The following is a 12,554-nucleotide window of genomic DNA, read 5'->3' on the forward strand; positions in this document are numbered from 1 at the left end:
AAAGGAATTAGGCTTTCAGGAAATGGTGTTAGATTCAGGGTGGATTTTGCTGAATAAGAGGAGGCATGTTTACCATGTAGAATTCCATTTAGGCAAAATATATAGGAGCGAAAACCATGATGTTTGTTTCTTAACATATTTATTTTTCTGTGTGCCAAAATATGAGATGATCACATTCCATGTATGTTCTGTTTAGCCATCTCTTTTAAAACTAATTGGAAGTGATTGTTTCTTATTTGTTTTATAAAAATAATCACTTCTTGTTGGTAAACACTGTTTATTTATGAGTATTTCAACCACAGCTGTGGTCAAACATCTTCCTTGATGAAAGAAAACCTTCTGCAAAACCATTTTCTAGTTGTTATTTCTGTCTCGCATTTACTCCAGGCCATTTTCTTCAGGATGTCCAGTTTGGGAGGCTTGGTTTCCTTGCTTTCTCTGGAGACCAGATTGATTTTTGCCCCTGTGCATCCATAAATGATGATAGGACTGACCCTCCTGCTACCCTTCCTCATCTCACCTCCCGACCACGCCATTTATTTACAGGGAAGAAAAGAACAAATTAGTGCCAAATTTGTAATGTAGTTGACTGACCTTTAGGAGCATCTGTTCAATCTTTTAAGACTTTTTTTGAAAAGACTGTACGCCAAATCAACGCTTGGGAATATTTATTCTCAGAGGGTGAGTACTTTGACCTCATTGTGAGATTATTTGTTCCTCAGGTAGTTCCAGCTCTATTAATGTTTTAAATTAATAATGTATTTTCTTCTTGAATACACCTTGCTTTTGATCAGTTTCTATTTCTGGGTTTATGGTGTTATTATCCAAATTAATTTATTACACAGAACACAATGACATGGTTTATAAAAAGAAATTAGCAGAGAAGACACAGCTGTGGATACTACCACTGAAAAATTCATTCCCCAAAGTTGGAGTGTGCTGTGGGAAGCACTGATGGGGCTGTTACCCAAATTACTTCACTTGAACGTCTTTCACAGCTCTCATTTCTAAGAGGCAAGAAATATTGAAGTATCACTTCTTTCCTCCCAAACTGGAACCTTTCATAGTCAGATATCTCCTGTCTATGCCTGTTTTCAGTCCTGCAATACAGCCATGAAAATGATAAATTGGATGGGAAAAGTCTTTGAAGTCCCATGGTCAAAAGATGAGATTCCTGAAAGAAAAATGTCATCAGCCTCTGAACACATTTTCTGGCTTGCAGAGCCTCCACACTGTTTTCCATGGTGTCAGAGGGCCATCCACAATGCCTCTGATGACCCGTCCTCCAGGTTTCTGAAATGACACAAGTTTTCATTTGGCTATTGCCTAGAATGTTCCAGACCTGGTCTGAATTCTCTTTAAGCCCTAAGCAGTGACAATATGCACAAGTGTCCTATTGGGTTATGCTTTAAAATTGTCTTGCTGGGGCCGGCCCGTGGCTCACTCGGGAGAGTGCGGTGCTGATAACACCAAGGCCCCGGGTTCGGATCCCACATAGGGATGGCCGGTTTGCTCACTGGGTGAGCGTGGTGCTGACAACACCAAGTCAAGGGTTAAGATCCCCTTACCGGTCATCTTTTAAAAAAAAATAAAATAAATAAAAAAAAATAAAATAAAATTGTCTTGCTATGATTAGTGCAATGTATACAGCTAGCTCTCCTCAGACCACACCAGCCTTGAGAACAATTAAGAAATGGATGAAAACTACCACGGTGTCTGAGCAGCAGTCTACGTACTACACTAGTTTTTGAGGCTTTCTTTGTGGTGAGTTATGAACACATTCCCAGGGAAATGTGTGAATTACAAACATCAGCTTCTACTTTGTAACGGTTCACTTTCTTTAAGGTAAAGACTTTATTTTAATGTAGTCAAATTTATTAATCTTTTCTTTTATAGCCAATGTGTTTTATGTCTGTTTAAAAAACCTTTCCTTACTCCGTGTCTAAATTATATTTATATATTTTTTAGTTTTGTTTCTGCATTAAGAATGTTAATCCATTGGGAGCTAATTTTTGTATGTGATATGAGGTAGAGATTTATTTTATTTTGTTTTTTCAAATTGATAACCATTTTTTCTCAGCTCCATTTATTGGGTAATCTCTTAGTCTCTCTTGATTTGACGTGCCGCCTCTGCCATATACAAAGTTCCACATATGCACAGGCATGTTTCTGGGCTGTCTATTCTATTCCATTGTTCAGTTTTATTAAGTTCTGGGCCAACACCACATTGTCTTAGTTTTCATAGCTCCATTATAAATCCTAGTACCTGGCTGAGTAAATACCCCATCTGCACTTTTATTTTTCAGAAGTAAAGCATCATGGCTATTCTTGGTTCTTTCTTTTTCCTTACATACCTAATCTTTAAAACTCAACATAATGGCCCTACTGTAATATAAAGAAAAAACAGAAGGAAAGTGATTTTTAGTACAATAGTATGTAGTTTAATATAGAGAGAGCTAGGTCATGACAACACCAGAAAAACGTCTCCACAAATATTCAAAATGCCCCCTAAGAGGGGTGCAGCCCCCATCAAGAACTGACAGAGTAGAGAACGGGGGAGGTGCTGTAAAGAAGGAAGCATATTAGTTGAGCCTTAAAAGATGGGTAGGATTTAAGCTGGCAGTTCTGAGAGAAAGAGAATTTCAGTGTGAAGGTGAAAAAGCACAAGTTATGTTTGTAGAAGCTTCATCCTGATGAAGTCGGGAGTAAGTTGGAATGACTTTTTCTTTTTGTATTTTTGGTTTGTTTGGGAGGTGCTGGCACAGGCCAAGGTTAATTAATACCTGTATCACAGCCCCTCAGACTGGTATAGCCCAACACACAGCTGACCCACCTGCTTTCCTTTGGGCAAATCATCTAGGGCCTAAATTAAGTTCTGAGAACATAAACCAATAAACCAAAGCAATAAATCCAGCTTTAATAAAAATGAAACAGGTTCCCCACATTTCACTATAAGCTGTAACTTTATTAAGTACATTTACATTGTATTTTATTAAGCACATTGGTAATAACATTTTTTTTTTCAATTGACAAATATTTCCTGTTGTTTCACTTTGTCTCTGTGGATGGCTTAGATCTTTTTTAAAACAAAATTTGGACATTTTTAAAGCATGGTTGTGGCTGCCTGATAAAGCCAGGATGTAGGAAAGTAGGGAAAGAGCCCTGACTTGATTGTATGATGACTAGGCTATCTTTGTTGAAAACTGCCATCTTTCTTAGGTAGGGTTCTAAGCTGCAGTTTACTCTGTTGACTCTACAGGTAGGGAGTGGGGGGAGGGAAGCTAGTCATCTGTCCATCAAATAGTTAGTTTCTCTATAAGTTTAAGGGTCTAATTAGCAATTCCCTTTAAAGATGGAATAGCTAGTTTTTCAGACAATCAGTAAGACAATGGTGTTAGACTCTCCTCGAAGGTCTCATAGCTAGCTTTGATGTTGGAGGAGGATGTATAGATTATGTGTTTCATAGTGTAAAAAGCTATATCACTGATATAAGTTTGTAAAGAGCTGTGAGCCTAATTTTAAATACAGTACCTCTGAAGATTTACAATCTTATTTAACCCAGACGTTTACTGTACCCACGTCATACTTTCCTGTGATATTTAAATTAAAATGTTTCTTACTGCTAACTTATTCCAGCATTCCGTCACCCTAGGGTTGCCAGATTTTGCAAATAAAACTACAGGATGTCCAGTATAAATAAAATAAGTATATTTGGGGCATACTTTTAAAAAGTCATGCGTTGCTTATCTGAAATTCAAATTTAGCTACGCGTCCTGTATTTTATGTGGCAACCCTACTCCACCCCAATATTTCATACTCAGATTTCTCACTTCCCCTGAATTCTTGATTTCTTTCACATCTCACTTCTCATGTCACATCCCCTCTTTAGGCCTTGTAACTATACAAATACGGAAGCCACTTCTGTTCTTTACTTTCTCCCAAACACCATTACCACCAGGCACTGAGTAGGAATAACAGTGAGGAAGGTGTATGTAGAATAGTTGTGTTAAAGAAAAACTGTAAAATGCCACATCTCTTATCCCAAATAGAATATATTGCTGCATGTAAAAAAGATCTTCAGTTCATTTGGGTGCCTATATATGTAACGTATTTTGATATATTAAGCTAACTAATAATGATATTCATTAATTAATAATGATTTTTATTTTTTAAACATATACCTTGGGGATTTCTATAAATGGATTTGGTTTTTTCATCAAATGAATTTAATTCAGCTTTTTAAAAATATAAGACTGGTATCCATGGCAGACTAGACGACTTTATACTGAAAAAGATTAGGTATTATTTCTATTCTAAAAGTCCATCTGTCATATCCCACACTGGGAATTTCTTACTCACTTTCTCTTCTCCTTGGGCCACAGACTCCCCACTCTCTTGCTGATCCATCTCCTCTCATCACCTCTTCTCATCTCTCCTAATTTATCTCCACTCCCACGACCCCTTTTCTGCCAGCTTTCCTCTTGGAAACTCAAAAATTCTTCTCCTTTATAAACCTTCTTATCTCATCTGATCCACACCCTCAGGACCATATGCGATAGCCCAAGTGGCTTATCAAAATATTTTGGTGAATAAAAGACAAGTCTCCACCAGATAATTCTGCTACCAGCTCTGAGAACAATGTTTCCCTCCCACCTACTGTTACTAAAAGGGAGAGAGATACAGGGGTCAAAAATGCCAGTTTAACCAGGAGGATAAAGGATGGAGGGCCCTTCGATGGTCCTTTGCATTAATTTTGAGCCACTCTGGAAAGAAGGGTGAAGATCAGAAGCTGATGGAGCTGCTCAAGAGAAACTTCACTAGGCCTGGCAGGAGATGCCTGAGCCAGGTGACCAGCAAGGCTCTGAGGGGCAGGATGAGGCCTTCCTTCACCTTTCCTGGCTTTCTTCTGGGACCTAGAACATGGGAAACCTTGTTGGCATCCAGGGACAGATATTGGCATTCTTCTATCGAGCAGTGTCCTCTTCAGGATGAGTTGTAAGAAAGTGAAGGGAGAACCACTACAGAAGAAGGATGGGGACTGCTGTTCACAGACTGGTTCATAGACCTGTATGAGGCTGCCTTTTGAGTCCCCCAGGAATAGCTAGGGGACTCTCTAATAAGTGACAAAAGAGAGGTGAAGAGAGAGATCACACCTGGTTATTTTATCTATAGAGGAGGCATTAATGAGCTGAACCTTGAAGAATTATTCAATAGGCAGCATCGTTTTAAGAATTAGTATCTTATGTTAAGAGAAGTGCATCCATGTATGATTTTTTAGTGTTACTAGCTAACGTAATATAAGGACAATGACTTCTTGCCAAGGAAACAGTTGCGTTGCTTTCCGTAGCTTATGATAGATTTCTCTTTCTATTTTTAAAGCTAGGTTGGTAATGTCCGTTGCAATATTACTTACTAATGAGAGCACTTAGAGAGTACAAGGATCAGACCAGCCCGTAGACAGTGACTGTGAGCTGTGTTAGTTCATCCCGGCTTCATGGAATCTAGGACTACGGTCTTTTGATTGCCCACAGAGATATGTCTTTCAAAACATACCTTCTAAGGAAGAAAAACAAGCCAACAAACCATCACCAGTACAGAAAAAGAAAAATGGCAACCGAGACCTGTCTCTGAGGGTCATAGAAGGAGAGAGTCTGTCCCTCTCTCCCGGGAGCTTCATTCATCACAGCTCATCAGGGAGACGCCAACCCTGTTGCTTAGAACCTTAGCCCAGTGTGTGGTGGTAAAAGCTGCCAGCTCTGGGTGGCCACACGAGAAGCAAATCCATTTGGTGGATGGACATTGTTAAAACCTGCCACATATGTTAGCTATTTTTATGGCAATTAAATTGTTGGGGGATCTGGGAGGTGAATGCGCAATAAAACCTTTCACAATAAACCATGTGGAAAATCATCTAATCCAACCCCTGGAGGTCAAAAGCCACAGTAACATGTTGCTTTATACCATGAAGAGGAATTAAGACTCTTTTAGACAGCTTGCTTTTTTCCTTTTTTCTTTATAGACTGGTGCTCCAGATATGGGGTGGAAGGTAAATTGTTTGAAATGGCAGCAGCAGGCTGGGGGAGGCTGGGAGACCTCTCTTGCCAAATTGACCTGCAGAGTGCTTTGTGACTTCCAAAGCAGTGTCACTTCTATGTCACCCTTTTTCCACTCTCAGGAAGTAAATATTCTTTCAAAGGGATATTGGGAGGGGGGAGGGGGAAATAGTTACTTGATGCTTTTCTCCAGGACAAGAAAGTAAGGCATGTAAGTCAGAACAGGAATTCTCAGTGAAAGGGCTTGGGTTTGGAAGGTGTAAAAGAGATATTATGATCATGTTTACTGAGTCATATGCATGGAACACACAGCTTTCAGAACATTGGGAAACGCTTTCATTCTCTCCTGAGAAAATGCAATGGTCCAATTAAAAATAAATGCTTGTAAGAGTTTCATGACACATTCTTACTAATTTGCATTTTGAGAATTTAAGCATGAGTTTTTCAACTATATGAGAGTCTAGAAAGTCATTGTAGTTAAAAGAACGTCTCTGGGCAAAAAAACATTTTAAGTTTCTTAGTAACTTGTGAAAAAATGTATTTCTTTATTTTTTGGCGGCTGACCAGTACAGGGATCTGAACCTTTGGCCTTGGTGTTATCAGCACCACGCTCTATCAACAGAGTGAACCAGCCAGCCCTAACAATTATTCTTTTTTAATTTAAGAAAAATCAGGCCCCTGGTTGTATTTTAATTAAAGAAGTGTGGTGTGTATGTATATAGTAATCAATGGATCATGCCTTTCCTTCAAGATTAGTAAGTAATATCTCTGATCACATTTTGAATTAAAAACATACAAAAAGAAGATGACACTGGTGAGATAAAAGAAAAACTTCTCTAAACCCCTCTTTTGCTTCCCATCTCACATATAGACACGCATGTTAAGCCCACATTTGCATAAACCTTACCCATCATCTCTACTCATTCTCGTCATTTTGTTTCAAATTTCTTTTCCGCGTTTTCGGAAACAGTGTTACCACCAGGCACACTGTCAACATGTTGCTGCAGCAGGAGGGGAGAGAGTGAAGCAGAAGCCGCCAGGTTTGAGAAATTTGGCATCGCAGGTTGAGAATTTTCAGTGCCTGATGACTGCTGTGCGGGCGCCACGTTGCTGTTAGCTGCTAGGTCTGCTCACAGGCACTGTAAGCAGGAGGAATGATGTACTGACTGTACGGGACATTCAGGGACAGACAGAAGCTCCCAGCGAGATCTAGAACTGAGCACAGCCTCCCACCAGTTAAATGTCCACTTCATCTGGACACTGCTTGGAGAACTCCAAATTAGTGTGCTCTTATTTGCACACTTTCCAAATGTGGAAACCATAGATTTAGTAACTTAATATCTTTACTCTTAGAGTAGACAGAAGGATAGTCATGAAATATGCTATGAAGCCATAAAGGGAAAATGCTAAAACACCTTCACAACGTGATTCATTTTCTTGAAGGATAGTTTCTGATCAACAGAGGATGTATAGATAGAACAGCTGATCATGGATCAAAATCTCACTTCTCAGTTGATTATTGAGTGTGATCCCAGGGACCTGAACTGAACCATTCTGAACAAACCTCCAATATCTTGTTTGTGGCACCTTCAGCCCATCCCTGCTGGGACGGATCTTAGGGAGCATCTGGTACAAACCTCTCATTTTACAGATGACAAAACTGAAGTTCAGAAAGGTAGGTGCTCATCTGCAAGCCAGAAGAGAGCCCGCACCAAAACCTGACCATGCTGGCATGCTGATCTCTGACTTCCAGCCTCCAGAACTGTGTAAAATAAGTTCTGTTGTTTAACCTTCCCAATCTATGGTATTTTGTTATGGCAGCCCAAGCTAAGATAGATTCTATTTTTTGCAAAGGTCCAGAAATAAGAGAGAGCGAAACTTATTCTGGAGCTTGGTGCCCGCGGGCAAGGGAGGAGAGGTAAGCTGAGGCTGGATCTGAAGAGACAAGCTCATATCACACTAAGGCCTTTGAATAAGGTTCCCAGGAAGACAGCTTCTGTCACACACAAGCCCTGCAGTGGCACCTGAGGATGATAGAATGAGCCTTGGATCCTACGGGCATGGCCTAAAGGTTAGGCAAACAGAGAGAAGTAAGGAATTGGCTTAGAAGTAGCACTAGTGGTATCTGTAACCTCTCTAACAAAAAAATACCCAGATGCTATCAGCTTGCAGATCAGTTGGATTTAACACAACTTAGCAGCACAGAGAAAAGACAAGCAGCTCTGAAAACTATAGCTCACTCACCAATAATGTTAAGCAGGCATGGACTTCAACTCTCAAATTCATGGAAATGGAACCCTGTGGCCACTAAGATTGCCAGTAAAAGCAGGTGCTTCAGGGCCATGGCAGGACTTTGGGTCTAACACTAATGAATTCCCCACTCCAGAGAGAGAAGTCATTATTTGCATCATGATTTCTGACTTGGCAAATAACCAGAGGGAACAGAAATCTCTCAACACCTTTTCCAATGAGCATCATTTGGTGGATTTTTTGATTTCCTTTACTCCAGGTTTTCCCTCATCATCAAATCATCACAAAAGAGGGGAGAAAAACAACAGATTCTCCCAAACCTTGTCTAATCCTTTCATAATTCAAGATCACAGAGCTGCTGTAAAAGCCCGGCCTCAGTGCTGTGCTATTCCCTGCGTGCTTGGCAGAGCAAGCAATTGCATTTACCAGCATCTCAGCGAGCACTTGGTGATAAATGAAGCTGCCACCCTCCGCTTGCCCACCGTGTTTAAAATGACGCATTGGACAAGTCGGTCTCTATTGCCTCTACTTTTTTCATAAAAAGGCTGAAAATGGTCTGCAAATACAGTAAATCTTAATTTCTAATATAACCTCCAAATACAGAAAAAAATCATAGGCCAGTTTAGACCAAAGTGAATTTGATGATCAAATGGTGAAGGCTTGAATACTAAAGGGATAAAGCAGTCTGAAAACTAATTCCTGTAACCACCCAGATGGGTGAGGTTTCTCCTTTTCTCTTCTTGAAGCAAGTTTGCCTCCTCACAGTGCCATTTTACTGGAAACTGAAAACACAAATGCTGGAAGGGCCAAGTCCACATTAAAAAAATGCTACATTTCTAACTGCAGAAGCCCAGAATTTAAAAATGTCCTTTTGTTAGGATCGTCCATACTAATAGTTAGCTTTTACCCAGCAGCCACTTGTGACAAGTCCATACCATGCTCTTTCATGCGTTATCTCACTGGACTCTGAGCCCGTGAATTTTCTTTTCAGATCTCCCACTCTGAAATCAAGGGCATTCTTTTTCTTTCACAACCACTAAAAAGAGAGTTGAGTTTGAGTTACCCATTGAGTACTGAGACCTGGATGGCTGATCTCTTAGATGAATGAGTCATCACTGAAACACCTTGTTGATCTACAATAATAGATTCCTTTGCCTGGAAGGCAAAGTCCTCTTCAATCCTGTCCAAAACCACTTGGGAATCTTATTTCCAGCCCCTCTGGCCTGGATGGCTGATCTCTTAGATGAATGAGTCATCACTGAAACACCTTGTTGATCTACAATAATAGATTCCTTTGCCTGAAAGGCAAAGTCCTCTTCAATCCTGTCCAAAACCACTTGGGAATCTTATTTCCAGCCCCTCTGCTCATCCACGCTGTGCTCCATCCTCATCACACTGTGTTCTCTGTCCCCACCTTCCCACCTCTGTGCCTTTGCCCTGGTCAGTTGTCTACGTTGATTGCCTTTCTCCTCATCCTCATCTCATGTTCTCTACCCAGCCATCAAGTCCAGTCAAATTTCTCTTTAAAGACTAGTCAAGTACAGTTGTGAGAATAGGGGAAAGAGTAGAGCAAGGAGTTCAATCTGACACTGACTGTGAATAATCCGCTGACAGAACTACTACCTTCAGAGCAGCTCAGCTCAAATTCCATACGTGCCATGAAGCCTGCCCAGATCCTCCTCCCCAAACTGGGAGTCACCTTCCTCTTCTGACCATCCAATGCTCTTTATTAAGTTCAGAAATCTGTCTTTGCAAGGATGTTTACACCAGCATGGTTATAATAGCAAAAAATAGGAAGAAACACAAATGCTCCTCAATAGGGTGTCAGTTAAATAGATTATTGTTTTCTGTGTATTGTGGAGAACAATGCAGCTATTAACCACAGTGACATGCAGCTATATATCTAATAGTTTAGAAAGATGCCCACTATCTACTGATAAGTACAAAAACAGGTATGATTCTATCTTTAAAAACAGGTAATTTAAGTATCACCTGCTTCAATTTTCAATGGCTTAAGTCTCCCTTCCCTTCTTTATTGCCCTGAAGCACCCAGTGCCTTGACCTCAGAAGTGGCCCAAGGTTGATTCTGAAAGTCCTTAAAGGGCAGGGAGGGAAGTCCACAGATGCCCACAGCTGCAATCATTATGCTGCATCTGCTCCTGAAGATGCTCTTAGTTTCATTGCTTCACCTTCTGATGGAGCCTGCCATGGGAATGACATTGATTCACCACAAGCCATCAGCCTGTGAGCTGGCACCGGGTTCCACCAGGTGCTGCAGTGTTCCTGACACCTCTTCCTCCTTCATTCACCATATGCAATGAGAGTCTTTCACACACCATCTGTATCATTGTGTTTCTATTTCTTATAACAAAATATCTGAAAATGGGTAATTTATAAAGAAACAGCATTTACTTCTTACAGTTTTGAAGGCTTGGAAGTCCAAAGTCCAGGGAACACATCCTTGAGGGCTTTCTTCTGGCTGGGAACTCTACAGGGTCCCATGGTGACCAGAGTATCACACTGCAAGTGGCTGAGCAAGAAAGAGTTAATCTTCTTACCTGCCCTCCTTTTAAAGCCATCAGAACCACACCCAGGACTCCAGGAAAAGATCCATCCATTCCCGAGGGGATAGTACTCACAATCTAATCACCTCTTAAAGGCCCCACCTTTCAGTTACCATAATTGGATTTCCCATCCTCTTAACACTGTTACAATCGAGATCAAGTTTCCCATACATGAAATTTTGGGGGACACATTTGATCCATTGCACCACCCCTAAGACACAAGTTAAACAGGTCATGATCCTTGTCCTGAAAAGACTCTCAGACTGTCCAGGCTTTCATTCCCAGGTCATGTTTGGAGGTTCCTCTGTAGCTATAGGATCTTAGCATCTGCCCTGGGGTAGGCAACATGGACAGACTGCTGACTGAGGAGATTTGAATTCAAACCCCAGCTCTGTTACTTATTAGCTTATCAACTTGAGCAAGTCATTTCCTCCGAGGCTCTATTTCTTCATGTAAAATGAGAGTACAGTATTACTTACCATATAGCTTTGTCCTGAAGAATAAATGAGGTGTGAATATCATAGTTATTTGTACATCATAAAATCTGCAATGGCTGTTATTAAACCTATACCCAATCCTACCCTCTCCTTCTCTAACCTCTGCTGATTCATACCTGCCAATTCATATGACTTCAGAGAATTTTTAAGCTTTAGTTATTTAGTTATTTATTTTTAAAGTTTAGTTATTAAAAAAGAAAAAAAGCGCAGGATGGGAATGACACCTGTTTGACACAGGTCACAGATTTGGCCTTCAACTGACCCTGAATGTGAAAGTCTTGTTAACAGCAGTGACCCTGACTCAGAATGTTTCTCACCATGTTGGAAAGATCCAGAGTGGCATCGCCTCTGTGAATACGGCAGCTCTTGGTAGGAACTCACTGCCCATCCTCAAGTTCTCATCCAGCCCCCGAGGTGGGAGCTAGAAACCCACTGCCTCACATGGAGCCTCTTCACAGAAATACAATGTGCATTCCTAGGAAACTGAGGATTTGATTAGGCAACCCACATCCAGGAGTGTTGAGGAATATTAAAGAAATGCCCTTATTTTCTCTTATTTTTTCACTGCCGAGCCTTTCTGGGAAGAATTATCTGTTCTGCTGCAAAGGCCTTGATCACTTTTGGTTCTGTGGATCATTGTGTGTTTCCCTTGCAGAATGATTTCTTTTGTGGATGTCAGTTATAGTTATGAGGTGTTAACAGGCTCCTGGAAGAACCATCACATCAAGTGGAAGGTGTTAGGTTTTGATCCTTGGCTGTGGTTCAGGTTTATTTAATTTCTGTCTGCTCCTCCCACCTCCTTCCTCTCAACCTATTAAGCTTTAAATCCTGTGACCTATAACTCCAGTTGTATTATTTGTATCTGTTTGTAGGCTACATCCATTACCATTCTTGCCCTTTATAACTTTGGAGAGAGCCTTTTCTTTCCATTCATGAAGAGGTTAGGTGCTGATGGAAAAACCTGCCATGTTCAAATACTTTGTGCTCTTTTGATCCCCTCCTCCTAGGAGTCAACAAGAATTAGGCAGGTCCTTACTGCTATGGCCCAAGTAGTTGGCTTAAAAACAGCACATACGGATTTATGTTCTCATGTGCACAGTATTCATTTTAAACCCAGTGTACCCCACTTCTGGATCAGATGTTGGAGAGTTTTCCTGATGATTTTTTTTCATCTTGATAATTACAGAACC

The sequence above is a fragment of the Galeopterus variegatus genome, unplaced genomic scaffold (assembly GCF_000696425.1).
Source record: "Galeopterus variegatus unplaced genomic scaffold, G_variegatus-3.0.2 Scaffold5668, whole genome shotgun sequence".
In the NCBI taxonomy this organism is placed as follows: domain Eukaryota; kingdom Metazoa; phylum Chordata; class Mammalia; order Dermoptera; family Cynocephalidae; genus Galeopterus; species Galeopterus variegatus.